The sequence below is a fragment of the Aquarana catesbeiana genome, linkage group LG04 (genome assembly GCF_042186555.1).
Source record: "Aquarana catesbeiana isolate 2022-GZ linkage group LG04, ASM4218655v1, whole genome shotgun sequence".
NCBI lineage: Eukaryota > Metazoa > Chordata > Amphibia > Anura > Ranidae > Aquarana > Aquarana catesbeiana.
The window spans coordinates 656,618,923-656,639,714 of NC_133327.1; the positions used below are offsets into that span (position 1 = coordinate 656,618,923).

Below are 20,792 nucleotides of genomic sequence, written 5' to 3' on the forward strand. Positions count from 1 at the left end.
TATGAAGCCAGATTTCATGCACTTATAATAGGAGTTTTATTTAATATAATTTACTAGATAAATATATGCTATATTAACTATTATATTAATACAATTATTAAATATATTTTGCTCCCTTTTACATACATACATACATACACACTTTTTTTTATATCTATACTAAAAAATAGACATGTGCACGGCCAAAAAAAAATTTTTTCATTGTTTTCATTTTTTTGCCGGATCGTTATGATCGAAATTCGTTATTTCGAAATCGAATAAATTCTGAAGAATTCGAATTAGGCACGTTCCATTTGTACAGATGCAGTATTCGTTATTTAGGTAATTCAGAAAAATTCAAATTCGGTACGTGCATTCGTATAGATGCGGTATGCGTTATTTCGAAAATTCGTAAATTCAGATAAATTCTCTTCCTTCCTGCTCGGGCCAATATTCAGCTTTCAGCGCTGTCACACTTTGAATGACAATTGCGTGGTCATGCTACACTGTACACAAATTACATTTTTGTAATTTTTTTGGTGGTATTTAATCACCACTGGGTTTTTTATTTTTTTGCTCAACAAATGAAAAGACCGAAAATGTTGCAAAAAATGTTTTTCTTAGTTTCTTTTATAAAATATGGCAAACAAGTCATTTTTCTTCTTCACTGATGGGCACTGATGAGGCTGCACCAATGGGCACTGATGAGGCTGCACCGATGGGCACTGATGAGGCTGCACCGATGGGCACTGATGAGGCTGCACCGATAATCAGGACACCGACAATCAGTGCCTTGATCATCAGTGTAAAAGTGCCCTGTCAGAATTGCCGGTTACCAGCTCTCCTTTCCTGGCTGCACTGATGGGCACTGATAAACTGCACTGATGGGGCTGAACTGATGGGCACTGATAATCAGTGCTCTTATTATCAGTGCAAATGTTTCCTGTCAGAATTGCAGATTACCGTCTCTTCTTTCTTCGCTGTGACAGTGCGCGAGAAAAGGACGGCCATTACCCAGCAAGTCTGTTTACATGTGATCCACTGTGATTGGCCCTTTACCGCGATCTGTGATTAGTTGTGTCCCGGTGCGCACGCTCGGGGCGTGTTTCCGGAAAGAGATCCATAAATGCCCTCCCAAAATGAGAGCCGCACTGTAGCCGTCTTTTTGCTATAGCGCAGTCATGAGGTGGTTACTTCATTTTTTTTTTATCATTATATTTGTATAGAATAGAGAAGGCTTAAAGTGGAACTTTACCCCCCACCAAGCAAAAAAAATAAATAAATAAAAATCCTTGGTACTTTTTACTTAAAAGGGTAACTATTTTTGTGGGGAAAATATAGCAAATAAATTGCTACACAAGCCATTTTGTAATTTAAAGTGATATTAAAGTCTTTTTTTTTTTTTAAATAACAAAAACATGTTATACTTACCTTCCCTGTGGTTTTGCACAGAGCAGCCCCGATCCTCCTCTTCTCGGGTCCCTCGCCGGTGCTCCTGGCCCCTCCCTCCTGCCGAGTGCCCCCACAGCAAGCAGCTTGCTGTGGGGGCACCTGAGCCGAGCCACTGCTCTGCATGTCCATTCAGACATGGAGCCGTGGCTCAGCTCCGCCCCTTCTCTCACCTCATTGGCTCACTGAATTTGACAGCAGCGGGAGCCAATGGCGCCTGCTGTGTGTCTCAGCCAATCAGGACAGAGAGTCCCGGCCAGTCGAGTCTCTCGTGCAACATCGCTGGCTCTAGAGGGTAAGTATTAGGGGGGCTGCTGTACACAGAAGGTTTTTATATCTTAATGCATAGAATGCATTAAGGTAAAAAAAAAAAACCTTCTCCCTTAAAATCAGTTTAGGATTATAAACCTGATGAGATTTTCATTGCAATCTGCCATGGCTGTCATTTTCTGTAAAATCCAATGCAATAGGGCAATATGGAGGCGCTCTGTACACAGTTTGTGTAGGGAATGCCCGCAGAAATGTAATTTTCTACTTGTGTGATTGGCTAACTGATTTTCATCTAAGTCTGCACTAAGATACAACCCAGATTTTAGGTATCCCCCCCCGGTGATAGGAATTTCAGTTTTGGTGACACACTCCAAGGGTTAACTACTACTAAAAGGATGCAGACACTGCAGCTTTCCCATTATAACACAGAGGGCACCAGGTGATTATATTGAACCAGACCCTCCCATTCACAATCAGCCTGCAAAGGACATGGTGAAACAAACAGCTGTTTCTTGAGAGCAACAAAAGGTAGAACTCCGCTACAAAGTTTATAAAAGAGAACATGGACACATGGGGGTTTTAAACACTTTTTTTTTTATCCGTGTTTATGTAACACTGATATCTCTTTGTATGTTATGTAACTGTATACTATGTGGACCTATTGTAATAAAGTTGGCACGCCAGTCTTTTATTGAAATATACACAATTGTCTTATCTGCCTTGAAAGTCCAATGGGGATCACATATGATATTTTTCAATATACGCTATATTGTCAAAAGTATTGGGACGCCTGTCTTTACAGATTTAGGACCTTTAATGGCATCCCAGTCTTAGTCCGTAGGGTTCAATATTGAGTTGGCCCACCCTTTGCAGCTATAACAGTTTTAACTCTTCTGGGAAGGCTGTCCACAAGGTTTAGTAGTGTGTCTATGGGAATGTTTGACTAGTAGCGCATTTGTGAGGTTCATTTAGGCCAAGCTGGACCAAACAAATTTGTTTCATGCAATAAGAGTCCAGCTGCTGAAATCATGGCCGGGACAAGGGGTGGGCAAGAGGGGCAGCTGCCCTGGGCATGGTATCATGTGAGGTGGGGGCGCTGCAAGGAGATTGAGGTATTTGTGTCTGGAGAATTTGGGGGGGGGCAGGGGGCACAAATTGTTCCAGGAGGGAAAATTGGGAGGGGGTGCTAGGGGTAATGATTCAGGGGGATTGGTGTTGGAAGGGGTGGTGGAGGTATGGAGGTAGAGGATTTGTGTTAGGTGGGGGGATTTGGGAGTTTGTGCTAGAAGAGGTGATATGGCACAGTGGTGCAGTGGGTAGCACTCTCGCCTAGCAGTAAGAAGGGTCGCTGGTTCAAATCCCAACCAGGACACTACCTGCCTGGAGTTTGCATGTTCTCCCTGTGCCTGCGTGGGTTTCCTCTGGGTACTCCGGTTTCCTCCCACACTCCAAAGACATGCTGGTAGGTTAATTGGCTTCTGTCTAAATTGTCCCTAGTATAGGAATGTGAGTTAGGGACCTTAGATTGTAAGCTCCTTGAGGGTAGGGACTGGTGTGAATGTACAATGTATATGTAAAGCGCTGCGTAAATTGACGGCGCTATATAAGTACCTGAAATAAATAAATAAATAAAATATGGTAGAAGTAGAAAGGGAATCTGTGCAAGCAGGAGAAATTTCTTTTTTTTGGGGGTTAGTAGGAGTGATTGGGGTGTTTTTGGTATTTGTGCTCGGAGGAGTGCTTTTTTTCGAGGGGGGATTTCAGCGGGGGGGGGGTAGATTTGTACTGGGAGAAGGGGGAATTTGGGATATTTTTGATGACACATAGGTGTTGATTTACTAAAGTCAAATAATAGACTGTGCACTCTTGCAGTTGCCCTTTGTCAATGCAGTTGCTCCAGAGCTTGGTTAAAAACTGCATTTTTGCTTGCACATGATTGGATGATGAAAGTCAGCAGAGCTTCCCCTCCTCTACCAAGCTCTGGAGCAACTGCACTTTGCCTTAAGTAAATCAACCCCATAATGCTCATACATCTTCGGGGGCGCAGTTTGGCATGTTTGCCTAGGGATCTGTAATAGACTTATTAACAAAAATAAGAGGCACTGGGCTTGATTTACTAAAACTGGAAAGTGTAAAATCTGGTGCAGCTCTGCATACAAACCAATCAGCTTCCAGGTTTTATTGTCAAAGCTTCATGGAACAAGCTGAAATGAGAAGCTGATTGGCTGCCGTGCACAGCTGCACCAGATTTTGCACTCTCCAGTTTTTCCAGTTAGACACTTCCTCTCGGCTGCCGCCTATAAGCCAATTCGGTCTAAGCGCACCCCACCATTCACGAGAATCCTTGAATTATCATCAATGAATACAAGGTATCCTCTGATTGGCCGAGGGGGGCGGGTTATTGTGACGGGATCACCAGCTTGACACAAACAACCAATAAAGTGATAATAAACCTGCAATGCTACTTGAAGTAATGTTTAAAACTTTGGCCTTTGTAAAAGGGGAAGCGACACAGCTGGTTAGGATGGGAAAGATGTAAAAGTTTTATACATTTCACAGCTAATGTTCAGTGCTTAATTAAAAAAAAAAAAAAAAACTTGTTAAGATACTTTGAGAAACAAAATATATTTCTGTGTTCTCTTGGTAAAAGCTTCGAGCACTTGAAAGTGATTAGCAAAATTTACACAGCCAACACAATGTTGGAACATCAAAGAGCGTCTCCAGGAGCGCACCGTATGCAGATCAGTTTGTGAAATTCTAATTACTGCAGTTGAAAGAGGACCACGCTCCCCCGAATAATCACCTGTGCTTTGATTATTCCGATTAGAGAGCAGGAAAAAAAAAATCTCATCAAATTCATATCTTAATTTTTAAGGGGACAGTCATGAAATATATAAATAAAGGGGTCAGCGAGTGTAGCCAGACAAACAAAGGATCTGCAGCCACTCAGGGCTGTATACATGCCACAGCTGTGATGCTGCTAAAATGAGAATTACAGTTTTTTTTCTTAGAATAAAGATCCGATTCTTGCGGTATAAGGTCTTTCACATTATAGAAAAAAAAAAAAAAAAATGGGCTAACTTTAATTATTTAAAAAAAAACTAAGCAGTAAAGTGTATTTTTTTTTTTTTTTTAATTGCGTTTGAAAAACCGCTGCGTAAATACGGTGTGACATAAAATATTGCAACCACCACCATTTTATTCTCTAGGGTCTCTGCTAAAAATATTATTTATATTGTACATTTTATTGTATATTTACTTGTAAGCATCAAGTGTCAGAAAAGGTTTGGTCTTTAAATGGTTAAACTTCCCTCATTTACATGCTGGAGTTCTTTCCTTTGATAAAAGAAGGAAAAGAAACTTTGTTTCTACTTGTGTTGTACTAAAACTTGGCAGGCTGCCTGGATTTTTTTTTTTCCCAGCTGTGAGAACTCTCTGCACTTGTTAGAAAGATCGTGACATGCTGTTTTAAAGAAAAAGATTGCGATTTTGATTTTTATTGATTAATCGTGCACCTCTAACTTACATTAAGCCCAAATTCACATCATGAGGTTTTGACATGTCAAATCGCCGGCTATTTCAGGCAACGTCCGAATCGGTGCAACGCCGCACCGATCCACAAAAGTAGTTCCTGTACTACTTTTGGCTACTTCAGGGGCGATTGTAATAGACCTCTGTGCATGAACCCGCACAGATGTCTGTCAAATCGCCCCCCGAAGTCGGACTGCATTGTCAGTTTGAAATCGTGCGAGTTCAGCTGGAACACACAATTTCAAACCCACCCTCAGTGTGAACCTGGGCTAAATGCCCATTCTGCTGTAAAAGAAAAAAAAATGGCATTAACCCCTTCAGCCCCGGAAGGTATTACCCCCCTTCATGACCAGGCCATTTTCTTGCGATAAAGTAATGCAGTGCCGTAACAGACAATTGCGCGGGCGTGCGACGCTGTACCCAAATAAAATGTATGTCCTTTTTTCCCCCCACAAATAGAGCTTTCTTTTGGTGGTATTTGATCACCTCTGCGGTTTTTATTTTTTGCACAATAAACAAAAAAAACCTGACAATTACAAAAAAAAAAAAATATTTTTTTACTTTCTGCTATAAAACATATACAATTTTAAAAAATGTAAAAAATCTAATTTCTTCATCAGTTTAGGCCAATATGTATTCTGCTACATATTTTTGGTAAGAAAAAAAAATCCCAATAAGCGTATATTGATTGGTTTGCGCAAAAATTATACCGTCTACAAACTATGGGATAGATTTATTGACTTATTTATTTTTTATTGTCCCCAAGGGGACGCGCCGTCTCTCGGCTAGGGGGTTCTCGGCTCTTGATTGGATTGATAGCAGCACAGCCATTGGCTCCTGCTGTTGTCAATCAAATCCAATGACGCGGCCCCCCGGGGGGGTGGGGGCCGAATGCTGGACTCGAGAGCACGCCCGCAAGGTAACCCCCCGGGAGAGCGCTTCTCCCAGGGGGTTATCTAATGCAGGGGGAAGCCGAAAGAACCGAGGGACCCCAGAAGAGCAGGTTCGGGGCCACTCTGTGCAAAATGAGCTGCGCAGTGGAGGTAAGTATGACATGTTTTTTTTTTTTTAAAAAGGAACCTTTGGTATCACTTTAAGTGTGCTCCTAGGGAGTGATTTCTAACTGTGGGGGGAATGCTGTGACTGGAGAAAAACAGAGATCCGTGTTTCTGCTCATCAGAAACACAAGATCTCCATTGTCCTCCCTCACAGACTGCCGTTCTGCCTCTCCTGTGAACGATTGCGGGTGGCTGGCGGCCATCGCGACCGTCTGACCCGCTGGCGGCCATCGCGACCGTCTGACCCTCTGATTAGCTTTCTCTGTGTCCAATCAAAGTGGAATCAGGTCGCCGGCGGCGAGTGCACGAAATCATGTACAGCTACACGATTTCACGCAGCTGTGCGCAGTATATATGCAGTAGGCAATCCGGAAGCGGTTAATTTATATTATCCCTTCTATTTCTGTATATGGATGACGGCACTGTAATTATTTTAATAAAAAGAACCATCTAAGTAACTTTTTCCTAATCGATATACAGCTGTCACATTACCCAGATCTCTCCCAGCCTGTCTGCTGGGAAACAAACAGGAGGAGCTTCTAGTCCTCTGCTGCTGGTCACATGTTCAAAAAAAATAAATAAATACAGAGTAAAAATAAATTAATATCTATAAACTGTTTTAAATATATATTTGAAATCAAATCTTTATTATTTTGTGTAAACAACAAGGTGTGGGCAGGTATCTGACAGTCACGCCCCTCCAGCCTGTGTCTTAGAAGAGGGAGGTGAAGCCTCCATTAATCTACATATAAATATTCCACCCCCTTGTGTTTAGTGGGCATGGAGGAAGGAAGGAGGGAGTGGGCTGTCATTTACCACTGTGTATACACTCACATGTGTGACGCTATAGTCACATGGTCTGCTCATATGTGATAGGGAGGAAATGATCAGCATAGAAACTCACTGAAGACTGAGCATGTGCAGAGTTGCATCAACAGCTTTTTATCGGACAAGAAACAGGAAGTGGGCTGTATAAGATATTTACTGGCAGAAAAAAAATGTTTTACTATCCAAAGTTAAAACAACAAGGGCAGAAGATTTAATAGATGGAAAGATGAAAAAAAATGACTGAAGGTCCACTTTAATAACACTAACTCTCATCTTCACAGGCTCTTCGCCCAAACTCCTGCCCTCTCAGACTCAACCCCCTATTTATATCCTAGGAGAGGGAACCACCTAGTGGCCAAACTACAAACTATGCTAACACCCCCTTTACATGCAAGCGGCTTTACAGATTTTTTTTTTTTAAGCGCAACTTTCGTTGAGAAAAGGAACACCCTCTGGGTGATCTATGTACATTACAAGGATTATAACAAACTTTGCTGCAGATTCCTACCTTTTGTTCTTCTGAAGAAATCCATGTGCGTTTGTCTGTGCCTCTGTACTGAGTGGGTCTAATGGGAGTGGTTTCATAATTAACCGTCAAGTGTGCAGCTGCAGAGCACTAATGAGAAAAATCTGATGGGCCTGCATCCCTTTAGACATGCTCCTGTTGAAAGTATCTCTCGCAACATGACATTTTTGTTGCAGGGGATGCCTGAAAACTGACTTTCTATCTTAGGCAGACATCTGGGAAAATTGGTGAGCCAATCACCCAAGCAGGAAATGATGTTTCTGGGGAGTAGTCAGTACACATTCTATGTACAGAACAACTTCAGGTAGCCATATTGCATTGCATTCTCAGAAAATTACAGCGGCTGCAGATTGAAACGGAAAGGTAATTTTTAATAACATTCAATCACAATATGATTAGTGTCGCAATTATATGTGCTATATTATTTTTTCTTTCTTTGCCTTTTTTTTCCCTACGAAAGTGGAGTTATCCTTTAACTAAGTCACTACAAAGTCCCTGGGAGTTAGTGGGGTTTATGCAGCATCAGATCTCCACCAACGTGTCCCTCACATGCATGGAAAGCTCTGAGAGAAGAACTTCAGTTAGACAAGCTCTACTACGACATGCTAAGGTGGTAAAGTGGCAACACAAAAGGTCCTATTTTTTTTTTATTTGAGATCTTCCACATGTACATGAATGTTGGACCCCAGAAAAAGGTCTCGTTCTCCTAAACTTATACTGAAGCTTTGTTATGTGCTTCATTCAGATGCAGATAGTGCTAAGCGGAGCTCTTCTTTAACACCTCAAAGTGCAGAACTGGCACAACTTGTAAATTGGATCCAGATGCCTCAATCCTTGGACCGCTCCCGATGTCCTTGAAATAATATTTAGATTGAATAGCTCGGTTCTGGAACACACAGGGAGGTACCTGCACGGGTGAGCTGAAGCCAGGTGACATCATTCATCAAGTATAACAAAGTGAAATGAGCACATTCCTTCATGTGATCAAAACGCCGTCAGACAACTGCCATTGATCACTGACTAGTCTGAACTTGCTGCCGCTGCCAGGAGCTCCATTAGGTAACTGGGATAAAGCCAAATAAGATCTGTGAACCTGCAAAAATGCTAGATGGAGCTCAGATGATTTTTTTAAGACATTTTTAAAAAAAGATCTAGGAAAGCAAATGGGCTGTTTGAAGGCATAAAGAAGTTCTTAATCTTCAAGGCAACGCTAACTGCCCTTCACTGAACCGCCCCATCACATTTAATTAAACCACACCATAACAGCGGACCTCCGGCAAATATTCAATATAAAAAAAAAAAAAAAAAAAACTTCAGATTAGCTACATTGATTTGCATAAGCGTTCACCCCCCTCGGAATTTTTCATGGTATGTGTTAAAACCTGGAATTAAAATGGATTTAAGTGGGATTTTATTTTTCTGATCTGCAGACAATAGTCCATAAGGTCAAAGCGTTAAACAATCAACATAGTTTTACAATTCATACACAAATAACCAGCAAGGTATTTAGACGTGCACGTCGGAAATTTCCTTTTAATTACGGATGCATTGGTTCATTTAAGAATTTCGTTTCGGCATATTTGTTATGTTGAACCGATTTGATTTTGGAATTTGTTTTGTGTATTCTTTGGTACTGGTGGATTGGAAAAATCTTGCAGTTTTTAACAAAGATTGCTACATGTTCGATATATATCATTGAATCGGAAATATTCAATATTTTCACACACTTGTCCAACCCATCAAGAAAATTAGTGGTACCCCTCTAGTGACGAAACCGGTTGGGCAGAGATACAGATCCACGTCACTGAGTTTACCTGGAAGAGCCAACGATCGTTATTGTATACTGGATTTGACTTGTGCGGATTTTTATCTTGGAACATGTGAGTGCATTACTTTTAACAAAGCCGACTTGTAAATGGTTTTACACTACTGGCGCTTATCTCTTCATTGGGGTATATCATCAGTTATGATGATCTGAGACAAGAGGACTGTCGGCACATCTGGGGACAGTTTAGAGTGACTCTCTGTCAGAAACCATGAAATCAGGCTGAGACAGAAGAACAGTTAAATCACACTTGTTTAATAATAAAAGTAAAAAGAACAAACGTAGTCAAAACACAGCCAAAGTTCAGTAGCCGGAAAGGATAGTCAGACAAGCCAAACGTCAGGGATCAATGTAGTGGAAGAGCAAGCAGGATCTGGAGTCAGAAGGGATGTCAGCAAAGCAAGTCTGGAACAGGATAGCAGGAGATAATTTCTGTGATGTTGACCAAGGCAAAGGCAGAGCTCCTATGGACTGGATGGCTTAAGTAGGCAGGACTGACGAGCAGGATATCATCAACAGCTGAGTAACTGTGGAGAGATAGGAGCTGGCAATTAGCTGACAGCTGAGTGGCCAGCTCAGAGAAGGAGGGGCTGAGCCCAGCTCTGACACTCACATCGTCTTCCCTTTGCTGGATATAGGATGAGACACATGAGCTTTCTTTGACCTCCCATAATAGGAGGTCTATGCTCTCTGATAAGAGCACATCCATATATGTGGTGGTGGTGAATTCACAAGGTGGGGGGATTGTGTGTGGTTTTGGAATTCAAGACATATTTCACCTGATTCACTGTTTTTGGGACTTTTTCATTAGTGTCATGAGATTGACACTTGGACTCACTGATTATTTATTTGGATTTAGCGCAACACTGTTTATTTTGAATTTTTCCTTTGCAATATCATCTCATGTTAGTGGTGCAGCTTCAATTTTGATTTGTATGATATCACAAGCGCAGTTTAACTTTGTTATTATCCATCAAGAGAAATGGCAGGAGCTTTTTGAACAATATCAACTGGTGTCATGTGCATCAGAATTAACGAACGTAATGAAATTCGGATCCATTCGTTATCTAAATCTGAATTATCGTACGAATTTGAACATTTCCCCATGGGCCAGCACTACTATCGCATCATTTTTAAAAGAGGAAATAAGCAATATAAGGGGTACCTCATCCATAAATAATATAACCAAGAAAAAAGTAGAACCTTGCAGACTTTACTGGTACCAGAGAGAAATGGTCAGACATTTTTTACGTAAGAGAGTAAATATTTATTACAAAATATAATTAAAAATCAATCAAACATTCAACTAGAGTACTCTTTTCATGTTTTTAATTATATTTTGTAATAAATATTTACGCTTTTTACATAAAAATGTCTGACCATTTCTCTCCGATACCAGTAAAGTCTGCAAGGTTCTACTTTTTTTTTGGTTATACTATCGCACCATGTGAAATCATCTGAATGAAACAAATGCATTATTTAATTTGGTTTTAACTTTTTTAGGATTAGTTGACATTCGTTACCATGTCCATTTGGAGATTCATTAACATCCGAATCTCCAAAAATAACATTTTCGTCTGAAAAAAGGAACCTTAATGAAACCAAAACGCACATGTCTAATGATGATGCAATACCGTGCGCTGTCGTGCTCTACAAAAAATAGTGCATGCACCTTCTTTGGAGTGTCACATGATGGAGCAATCCTTCCTGCTTCCCCAAGGCATAAAGGCCCTGTTAAAGGGATGCTGGGGCTGGGCGGGAAGGCATTAAAGGGGATGTGGTCAGAAGGGTGTACCTGAATTTAATTTTAAAAATCTGGTAAGCGTAGCTTGCTACATCCCACACCCCAATGGGATGCTGGTAGGTTAAATGAATCCTGTCTAAATTGGCCTTGGTATAGATATGTATTTTTATGTGAGATAGAGACTTTAGATTGTAAGCTCCTCTGAGGCAGGGCTAACGTGAATGAATAATATGCAAAGTGCTGCCTAAATTGACAGTGCTATAAAAAATATTTGTAATTTATAAAGATGTGCACGACAGAGAAATGAATTTTGTTTTTCTTTAATAATTTCGTTTTTTCATATTTATGATGTTAGAATGATTTTTGTAATTCATTTTGTATATTTGTTGTTTTGAATCAATTTGTATTTTCAGAAATTCTGTTATTCTTTTGTTATTTCAGAAGATCCCAGCTAGTTAGAGGTGCACCGAATGCAAAGTGTTATTGCCGAAACCAAAAATTCAGGATGCGGCTGAAACTGAAAATGACAGGTTAATATAAAAATATATATAATTGTATTATATTCAACTTTTTAATTACTCTCTCTCATACTGGTCACTGGAAGTTCAACATGGCACCTCATGGCAAAGAACTCTGAGGAACTGAAAAAAAAAAATTGTTGCTCCACATAAAGATGTCCTAGGCTATAAGAAGATTGACAAAACCATGAAACTGAGCTGCAGCATGGTGGCCAAGATCATACAGCGGTTTAACAGGACAGGTTCTACTCAGAACAGGCCTCGCCATGGTCGACCAAAGAAGTTGAGTGCACGTGCTCAGCGTCATATCCAGAGGTTGTCTTTGGGAAATAGACGTATGAGTGATGACAGCATTGCTGCAGAGGTTGAAGGGCTGGGGGGTCAGCCTGTCAGTGCTCAGACCATACGCCGCACACTGCATCAAATTGGTCTGCATGGCTGTCATCCCAGAAGGAAGCCTCCTCTAAAGATGTTGCACAAGAAAGCAAACAACAGTTTGCTGAAGACAAGCAGACTAAGGACATGGATTACTGGAACCATGTCCTGTGGTCTGATGAGACCAAGATAAACTTATTTGGTTCAGATGGTGTCAAGCGTGTGTGGCGGAAACCAGGTGAAGAGTACAGAGACAAGTGTGTCTTGCCTACAGTCAAGCATGGTGGTGGGAGTGTCATGGTCTGGGGCTGCATGAGTGCTGCCGGCACTGGGGAGATACAGTTCATTGAGGGAACCATGAATGCCAACATGTACTGTGACATACTGAAGCAGAGCATAATCCCCTCCCTTCGGAGATTGGGCCACAGGCCAATATTCCAACATGATAATGACCCCAAACACACCTCCAAGATGACCACTGCCTTACTAAATAAGCTGAGAGTAAAGGTGATGGACTGGCCAAGCATGTCTCCAAACCTAAAACACTATTGAGCATCTGTGGGGCATCCTCAAACAGAAGGTGGAGGAGCGCAAGGTCTCTAACATCCACCAGCTCCGTGATATCATAATGGAGGAGTGGAAGAGGACTCCAGTGGCAAACTGTGAAGCTCAGGTGAACTCCATGCCCAAGAGTGATAAGGCAGTGCTGGAAAATAATGATGACCACACAAAATATTGACACTTTGGGCCCAATTTGGACATTTTCACTTAGGGGTGTACTCACTTTTGTTGCCAGCGGTTTAGACATTAATGGCTGTGTGTTGAGTTATTTTGAGGGGACAGCAAATTTACACTGTTATACAAGCTGTCCACTCACTACTTTACATTGTAACAAAGTGTAATTTCTTCAGTGTTGTCACATGAAAAGATATAATAAAATTAGGGCTGTTACTGATTAAAATTCGATCAATTGATTCTTTAAATTGATTAATCGACTAATTTTGATTAATTATAACGCACATACAGATCCAACTACTTTTAGCTGACGTCATGCGTAGCTCCTCCCCCGTACGCGTTACGTTCAATCAGAACTTCCTCAGCGGGGCAGGGCTACGGCATCACCCTACAGTCTATTTAAACAGCACCGTTGTGCATCAAGGGGACCAATGGAGAGCCAGAGACATCCATCACCTGCCGAGACAGCAAACTGTCAGCTCTTTGGAAAAAAAAAGTGCCCTCATCATAAATGTTTCTTGATTGCTGGATAACCAATCAATGTCAGTTCATCGTCAAACTGACTTACAGCCAGGAAAGCCCTCAGATATGTTGATTTTCATAGCCAAGTCCAGGATTTACATAGATGTTTATCTGAATACTTTGACCAGTGAGATCAATCAAATCGTTAGGATCTGTCTTCCTCAATTTATGAGTTCACGGACATAGACGTCACTGGACTCCTCCTCCCTTTCCTTCGTTAGCAGACGGAGGCACTTGGGGAAGGGGGGAGGAGTCCGGTGACGTTGATGTCCGTGACGTCACCGGATCTCCGATGGAACTCCCTGAAGACCCGGAAGCTGGCGGAGAGGCGAGTACCGATCAAAAGATATTTGAGCGATCAAAAAAATTAACGATTAATCGAGGAATGAATCGTTAATTTCCGCAGTCCTAAATAAAATATTTACAAAAATGTGGGGGGTGTACTCACTTTTGAGAGATACTGTATGTCTTCACACTGGTCCCTTGCGCTTCCATTGTGGTGTTCAAAAACCTTGCTTGCTGCATTTTTGGTCAGTTAAAAAAAAACAAAAAAAACCCACACACCTCCCTGTTGAAATGCATTGAAAATGTAGCAAGAACTCATCAATAACGCACCAGTGTTACATTTTTGATGCAGTTTTTGAGTCACATGACCTATGAAAAACACACCATAAGCGTGATAAAATTAGGGTAAAATCACTGTGAAATCATGGAAAAATTGCGTGCGTTTTTGAGTGCTATCATCTGTACCTTTTCTTTTTCAGCATTATCCCGAAAACACTATTTTCGGCCGATATGTTTCCATCGAAATTTCGGTGCATCTCTACTGCTAGTCCAGAGATGGAATGAGCTGATTGGACGATATTGGCTGGAGTCAAGTGCATCCAAAAGTAACCAATGTAACCAAGTTAATTCCAGATTCATTCTTAAGGTTATGATTTGGAGATTCATGGATCCACCTCCATCCAACCTAAACACAATAAGTAAAAATCATCTTATTTATTTCACTTTTTATACCTTACTGTATTTATTTATAAATGCTTCCATTCGCAAAAAGAATCAGCTGATTATCCAAGAGCTAAAGACTACCGCACCGCTCTCATCTGAATAAAACAAATAAATCCGAATGAATACGTAATCATTCGTTATGTAATTCATTTACTTATTCCCAACTGACTTTGTTGAGTCGCACACATACAAATTTAATGAATGGTCTCTCAAGTACAACCCTAGTACATAAAACGAACACAAAATAATCACATTACAATAGTTACGCTACGCTCGCTAGATTAAAAACAAATGGATCTGAATCGTTACATTATTTTGGATGCTTCAAACATTAACAAAAAAGGCCCAAACTATCACATCCTGTCATCTAAACGAAATTAATGAATTTGTTGTTTTCGTTATAGTTTATTTGGGATTAGTTAAAATTTATTCTTTTGATTTGGAGATTTGGATACATCCGAATCTCCAAATTTCGACCAAATTACGATTCTGAACCAAACAAATCGCACATGTCTAGTAATGAATAAATGAAAGAAAAGTTCAAAAAAAATTTAGATTGTAAGCTCCTTTGAGGCATGGACTGGTGTGAATGAACAGTATGCAAAGTGCTGGGTAAATTGATGGTGCTATAAAAATACCTGTAATAAATAAATAAAATAAATGAATAATACACACACACACATATATATATATAATGCTTAGAACGCCTCCATTTAGAACTCAATGTTCCCGGAATTGATGTGTGGCAGAAAAGCTTTTATTCCCTTGTTAGACAAGCTGTGTATTTTTACAGTGGCAGCGCGCTGGGGGTTCCTGGCAGAGGGTACGGAGTTTGAACAGCCCATCATTTATTGACGCACGTTTTAAGGTCACATGAAATAATAGTCATATCCCATCACTCTTCAGCATTAGACAAGGCTATAGAAAATTAAGGCTGCTTTCACACTGATAGCGCCGGCCGTTAGCACTAAAGCGCTGCTCGTTTTAGTGGCACTTTAGCGCTGTTTAAGCGGTGCTTTTGCAGCGCTTTTAACCCCCCAAAAAAGGGGTTAAAAGCGCCGAAAGTGCCGTTTTGCGGCACTTTGAAAACACTTTTCAGGCGCTTTGAAAGTGCTGCCCGCATGGCGTTTTGGGAGCGCTAAATACAGCGATCCCAACCCACCCCAAAGATGCTGCTTGCAGAAACTTTCGGAATGTCCCGCAAGCGCACCACCCCAGTGTGAAAAGTCACACTAGAATGAATGGGAGGCGGTTTTCAGACGCTAAGCAGAGGCTATTTCCAGCGCTAAAGCGCCTGAAACCGCCCCCGTGTGAAAGGGGTGTAACAGACTTCTAATTGAGGAATGATTTTATTTTTTGAACCAAACCCTAACTCGTTATAGACTTAGGGCAGGTTCACACTGCTGTGGTGCAAATATATATATATATATATTTATTTATTTATTTATATCCACAGCGGAACATATTTTCTCATTACATTTACAGGTCCTGATTATAGTATTATCCTTATCTTATCTCAATGTAAGCTCAGACTGATAGAGCTCTACCATGACCATTAGATAGGTCAACGCAGGTTCAAAGCAATACATTAAAAACACTTGTTTTTCTATGAGCTCTGCTCACGCAATATAATTTTATGCATGTGATCACAAACACAGTGTAGTACCTAGAGGTGAATTAAGTGTCATTTTGTGACACATCAAAGTAAAAAAAAAAAAAAAAAAATGAAAATGATAACAATGCATCGCACTGCCACAATACAACGCACATCAGCGCTTTGGCTTGAGGACTGATGTCGATCGGTAAGGCACTATATGTGGGTGGGGACTGGAAATAGTGCAGTGCTCATTTAAACCAAAGGAGGCAGTGTTCCCAGAGACTGAGTTACCAGCAAGACAGCGATTTGTCATAGCAGGGTGGCTTATCGTAGTAAAGTTAGATGATTCTGAGACAAGGGGGGAGGTTCCCAACATGGTATCATCCTGTTCTAATTGCCTACATCCCAAGATATAGTAGAGGTGAATTTTTAATGACCAGTCCTTTCTCTGCCCATTTTCTGGGCTTTTCTTTCATCAATATACAGTATGTAAAATATTCATACTATATCTCAGTGGCGGCCCGTCCATTAGGGGCGCTGCCCCCCTAATCCATGGGCCCCGCCCCTAATCTACACGCAGGGCGCCGGACACATGGATTTCAATGGGATTTTTACTTTTTTGGAGCACATGATTAGAGCCTGAGGCTCTAATTGGCTTCAAAAAAGGGTGGGCTCAGGGCACAGAGCACTACGTCCTGAGCAAACCCAGTTGTGCGACATTAGTGAAATAATGTTCGCTATTGTCTTCCTGCTTCTCCTTCAGGCCAATCAGAAAGTGGGTCCTGAGACCTGTCTTAGGACTCCCGGGCAATCGGGTCTCAAGAACCACTTCCTGTTCGGCAGGGAGGAGAAGCAACAGCTGTAACGAGATCTGCCCGGGAGGGAAGAGATGGCGCGGACGGATTGCCCTGGTTGCAGGAGGAGGAGAGGGAACTGGTGCAGAGAGTGGGGAGCAGTGTAAGTACCAAGGCAGGTCTGGAGGCCAGTCTGTGCACGGGGGCGTAGTGGCGGTATGTTTGAGTGAGGGGGGCAGGTTTGTTTGCCCCCCCCCCCACAAAAAAAATTGCACACTAGCCGCCACTGCTATATCTACAATACCCAGGTTTCAATGCAGTGGTTGATTGGGTTTTGCTGTGTTACAGGTTTCTTGCCTCACCTAGGCCCTTATAGAATATTACCTATGTTATGTTATGTGATTTTGTTTTTTCCTCTAACTTTGCACTGCGCTTTCTTAATATGACCCCTTTTTCTTATATTTCAAATAATTATTAATCAATTTACATAGTTCTGTGTATAATATTAACCTTGCATCCTATTTTATATTTGATTGTAAATAAATGGTCAGGGGACAATGGTAAATCTAGCAATTCAGCTTGGTTCTCTCACTTCATCATAGCTACACCTATATAAAGCAATCAGTAGGTATTATAGGTCGATATAACAATAGGTAAACCAACATGGCTTGATTTTCTCATTCTGCCCATGGACTAAGGAAGACGAAGTCAATGGATTCCCCCATCCACAATAAAAAACACAGATAGGGAAATCCCCACTGTTGGCTATTGTATTTAAACAGCCGCACCATCCATAGCAAAAGATATTCCGCAACTCCTTGCTCTTTATGATCTTCAGAATGTATTGGTTCTCCATAAAAGACACAGACAGCAAATGTAAGTAATGTTTCAGCCTTATGGGCCTTGTTCACTACAGATGCCAAGTACAAGAATGCATCTATAGTGTGCAAACCCCTCCTGGCACCACGTCATTAATTTACCAATTAATAGATAATTCAAGTTATTTGGAGCGGTGAAACACCATACATGGACATAAACTGAATCAAAAGCACAAACATAATTGGTTATATAATTAGAAAAAGACATTAAAATTCAATAAGGTGGCAAAAGGGAATCAACTTCTATGTAAATCCAGGTCCCATCTGAGGTTTAATCCCTGAGGGACCCTGGTTTGTAACCTAAATATCCATCATGCCTGCCTACCTAGAAGCCATATGTTCCTATCCCCACCCCTTGGCATAGGAGGTAATCTAAATTCAATGCCAGTAAACCTAAAGGAGGACAAACTCACCAGAATGACATTCTTTAACCACTTCAGCCCCGTAACTTCATTACGTAACTGACAATAATGTCCTTTTTTTCCCACAAATAGAGCTTTCTTTAGGTGGTATTTGATCACCTCTGGTTTTTATTTTGTGCGCTTTAAACAAAAAAAGAGCAACAATTTTGAAAAAAAACAAAAAATTTTTTTTTTATTTTCAGGTATAATACATATCAAATAAAAAAAAATAAAAAATCAAATTTCTTCATCAATATGCATTCTGCATATTTTTGGTAAAAAAAAAATCCCATTAAGTGTATATTGGTTGGTTTGTGCAAAAGTTATAGCTTCTACAAATGATGGGATATTTTTTAATGGGATTTTTATTTTTTTACTAGTAGAGCCGGCGATCAACGATTTTTAGTGGGACTGCGACATTGCGGTAGACACCTGACACTAGGTTTGCCCTGATACCACTGTAAGACCAAGTACAAGTACCGATACTTTTTTTTCCAAGTACTCACCGATACTCTTTTTTTAATGTCATGTGACAGTGGCACTAATATGCAGCACCGATAGGTGGCACTAATGAGGCGTGGACTATGTCAGTAGTTTTTTATTTTTTGACCATTTTTATATTCTTTTATTATTATTTTTTTTTTACAGTGCTTTTTTTTTTGGGGGGGGGGGGGGTGGGGGTGGCTGGACAGTCACTGTTATTTTTTTTTTTTAATTTTTTATTATTTTTACAATTTCACTTTAAAATATTTGATTTTCTGACACTGTACATTCAGAAAAGGAAGGAGCTGGTAAATGACAGATTTACCGGCTCCTTCCTCCGCTCTCCATCCTGAAAGATCTGGGACGGAGGAGCCCATGGAGGAGCACAGAGGAGGACACAAAGGGGAGCCGGAGGAGGATCCAGCAACGGAAGACACTCAGCAACGATCGGTGTGGTGGCGGGGGAAGTTTTAGTCACTGATCTCCTTGTGTGGCTTTCAATAAAGCAGCTGAAAGCTGCGGAGTGGAAAGGAGGAGAAGCGGCTGTCAGCTGCTTTATTGAAAGCCACACAGGGAGATCTGTGATTTTTAAGGTTTGAACAAACTACAGAGACAGATTTAGCTGTTATATAAAGCGAAAGTTCACGTGGGCAAATGTCTCTCCATCACATTATTGTTCCGTTTTCATTTGTTGACAAAAATTGGAATTGATTTTCATCATAGTTTTCGTCAATTGACGAAAATTAAGAGTAATTTTTATTTAGTTTTCATCACTGGAAACATGCCGCTGATGAAAATGACGACAAAAGTATCCATACCTGGAATTCTTCTTTAATGAAATGCACAACAATGGGCAAGTCTGAATGGGTCAAGAAAAATACCCTATTGCCAGACCACTCATTTTAACAACAACCTTCCTATAGGATTATATGTACATTATGCTATAAAAGGTTATGTAGAAAGGTGAGGGGAGGAGCTGTGGAGATGGGCCAGCACAGAGATTAATTAAATACTCTCAGAAAAGGAGTATCCCCTGGGGTATAATTGAGTAACCCAACAGGCTGTGACGTGTAAGGATGAATAGTCAGATTTTTTCACAAGTTCTAGCAAGAGCACACTGTAAGTGGAAAAAAAATAATTTATTGAAAGGAAAAACATTGCAAGCATGCGTTTTTCAATTAAAATATTTTAGGTTGGTGACTAGGGCTCTTTAAAACAAGAATAAAGCCTTTTTAAGGCTAAACATTTCTAACACACACTCCACAAAACCACAGCTAAGCTTAACGCTGCCAGCAATACACAAAAACAGCCCGAGCCTCTCGGCTCTACGACACAAAGCTGCTAGAACGGGCAGAGAAGTAAAGCTCCATAAACACAGAGCCCGTGCGAGCAGCCGGAGATTACCATTAACTATTTGTTAACAACTTGTCACCGTGTTAGATCCGGGTGTAAAACTCACATCACAGCCCGGGCGAGAGGCGCAAAGCACACCAGTTTAGGGGAAGCGGGCGAGCTGGCACAAACACTTCCACAACAGATGGAAGTTGTGAATCAACCACATTACATAACTATCCATTTTATAATTATGTGGTACACCATTCACATCCAAGCCAGAAATTGGGAAAACGCGGCCAAAACAAAAAACCCTCCGAATAATTTGTGCCTGAGGAACAGTGACATGTGACTAGGCTTCCAAGTTCTGATGCGGATGCTCAAAGAGGTTTTCCACTTCAAAGAACTTCTCTTAAAGCTGAAGGTTATGTATGGATTTTATAGCATTGTTACATTGGTCCAGTTGATTCAACCTAAGTATGTATGTGCCTTCCCTTTGGAAGCTGGACATCACTGTTGTAGGCACCGCTACTACATTGATCGCCATGTCTTCCAAGGGTAGTGCTGAGTGGCTGTCCTGTTGGGTAGTGAACACAAGAGGTCCACTTGCTCGGAATTTGCGCCATTAACAGAACACATTGTATTTTTGTCAGTTAATGCAAGACGTTCTCTAGTTGGATGGGGTGTAGAGTCATGGAGGTGACACCACTATCTTCACTTATTCCAATCAGAGAACACCTTGGTGGCACCTGGCAAGTTAAACTCTCTACCTCCAAGGCTCTGTGTTTAAACCATCTTCTCCCACGGTGCCTGATGGCTCTAATTATCTTGTAGCCAAAACTTTAAGGCAGATAACTGGAGGAGACAACTCTGTGTCTCTGTAGAGTCCCGGCATACAATGACAGGCAGGGACTTGGTCTCAAACAGAACAGAAGCACT

General features: G+C 41.0%; 1 protein-coding gene and 1 long non-coding RNA gene across 3 annotated transcripts in view; one reads left to right on the forward strand and one right to left on the reverse strand.

The window, feature by feature from the left end:
- The window catches only part of EPAS1 (endothelial PAS domain protein 1), a 510,313-nt gene that overhangs the window by 251,752 nt on the left and 237,769 nt on the right, over positions 1-20,792 (forward strand). The window lies entirely within an intron of this gene.
- LOC141140935 (uncharacterized) overlaps positions 1-20,792 on the reverse strand; it is a 98,399-nt gene that overhangs the window by 40,733 nt on the left and 36,874 nt on the right. The window contains exon 1 of one of the 2 annotated variants that reach the window (XR_012244024.1): positions 14,111-14,326. The exons of the other annotated variant lie outside the window; for it this stretch is intronic. This is a non-coding gene — a long non-coding RNA (uncharacterized lncRNA). Of the gene's footprint in view, positions 1-14,110; positions 14,327-20,792 lie in introns of those variants that run through there. 2 annotated transcript variants of the gene reach the window in all.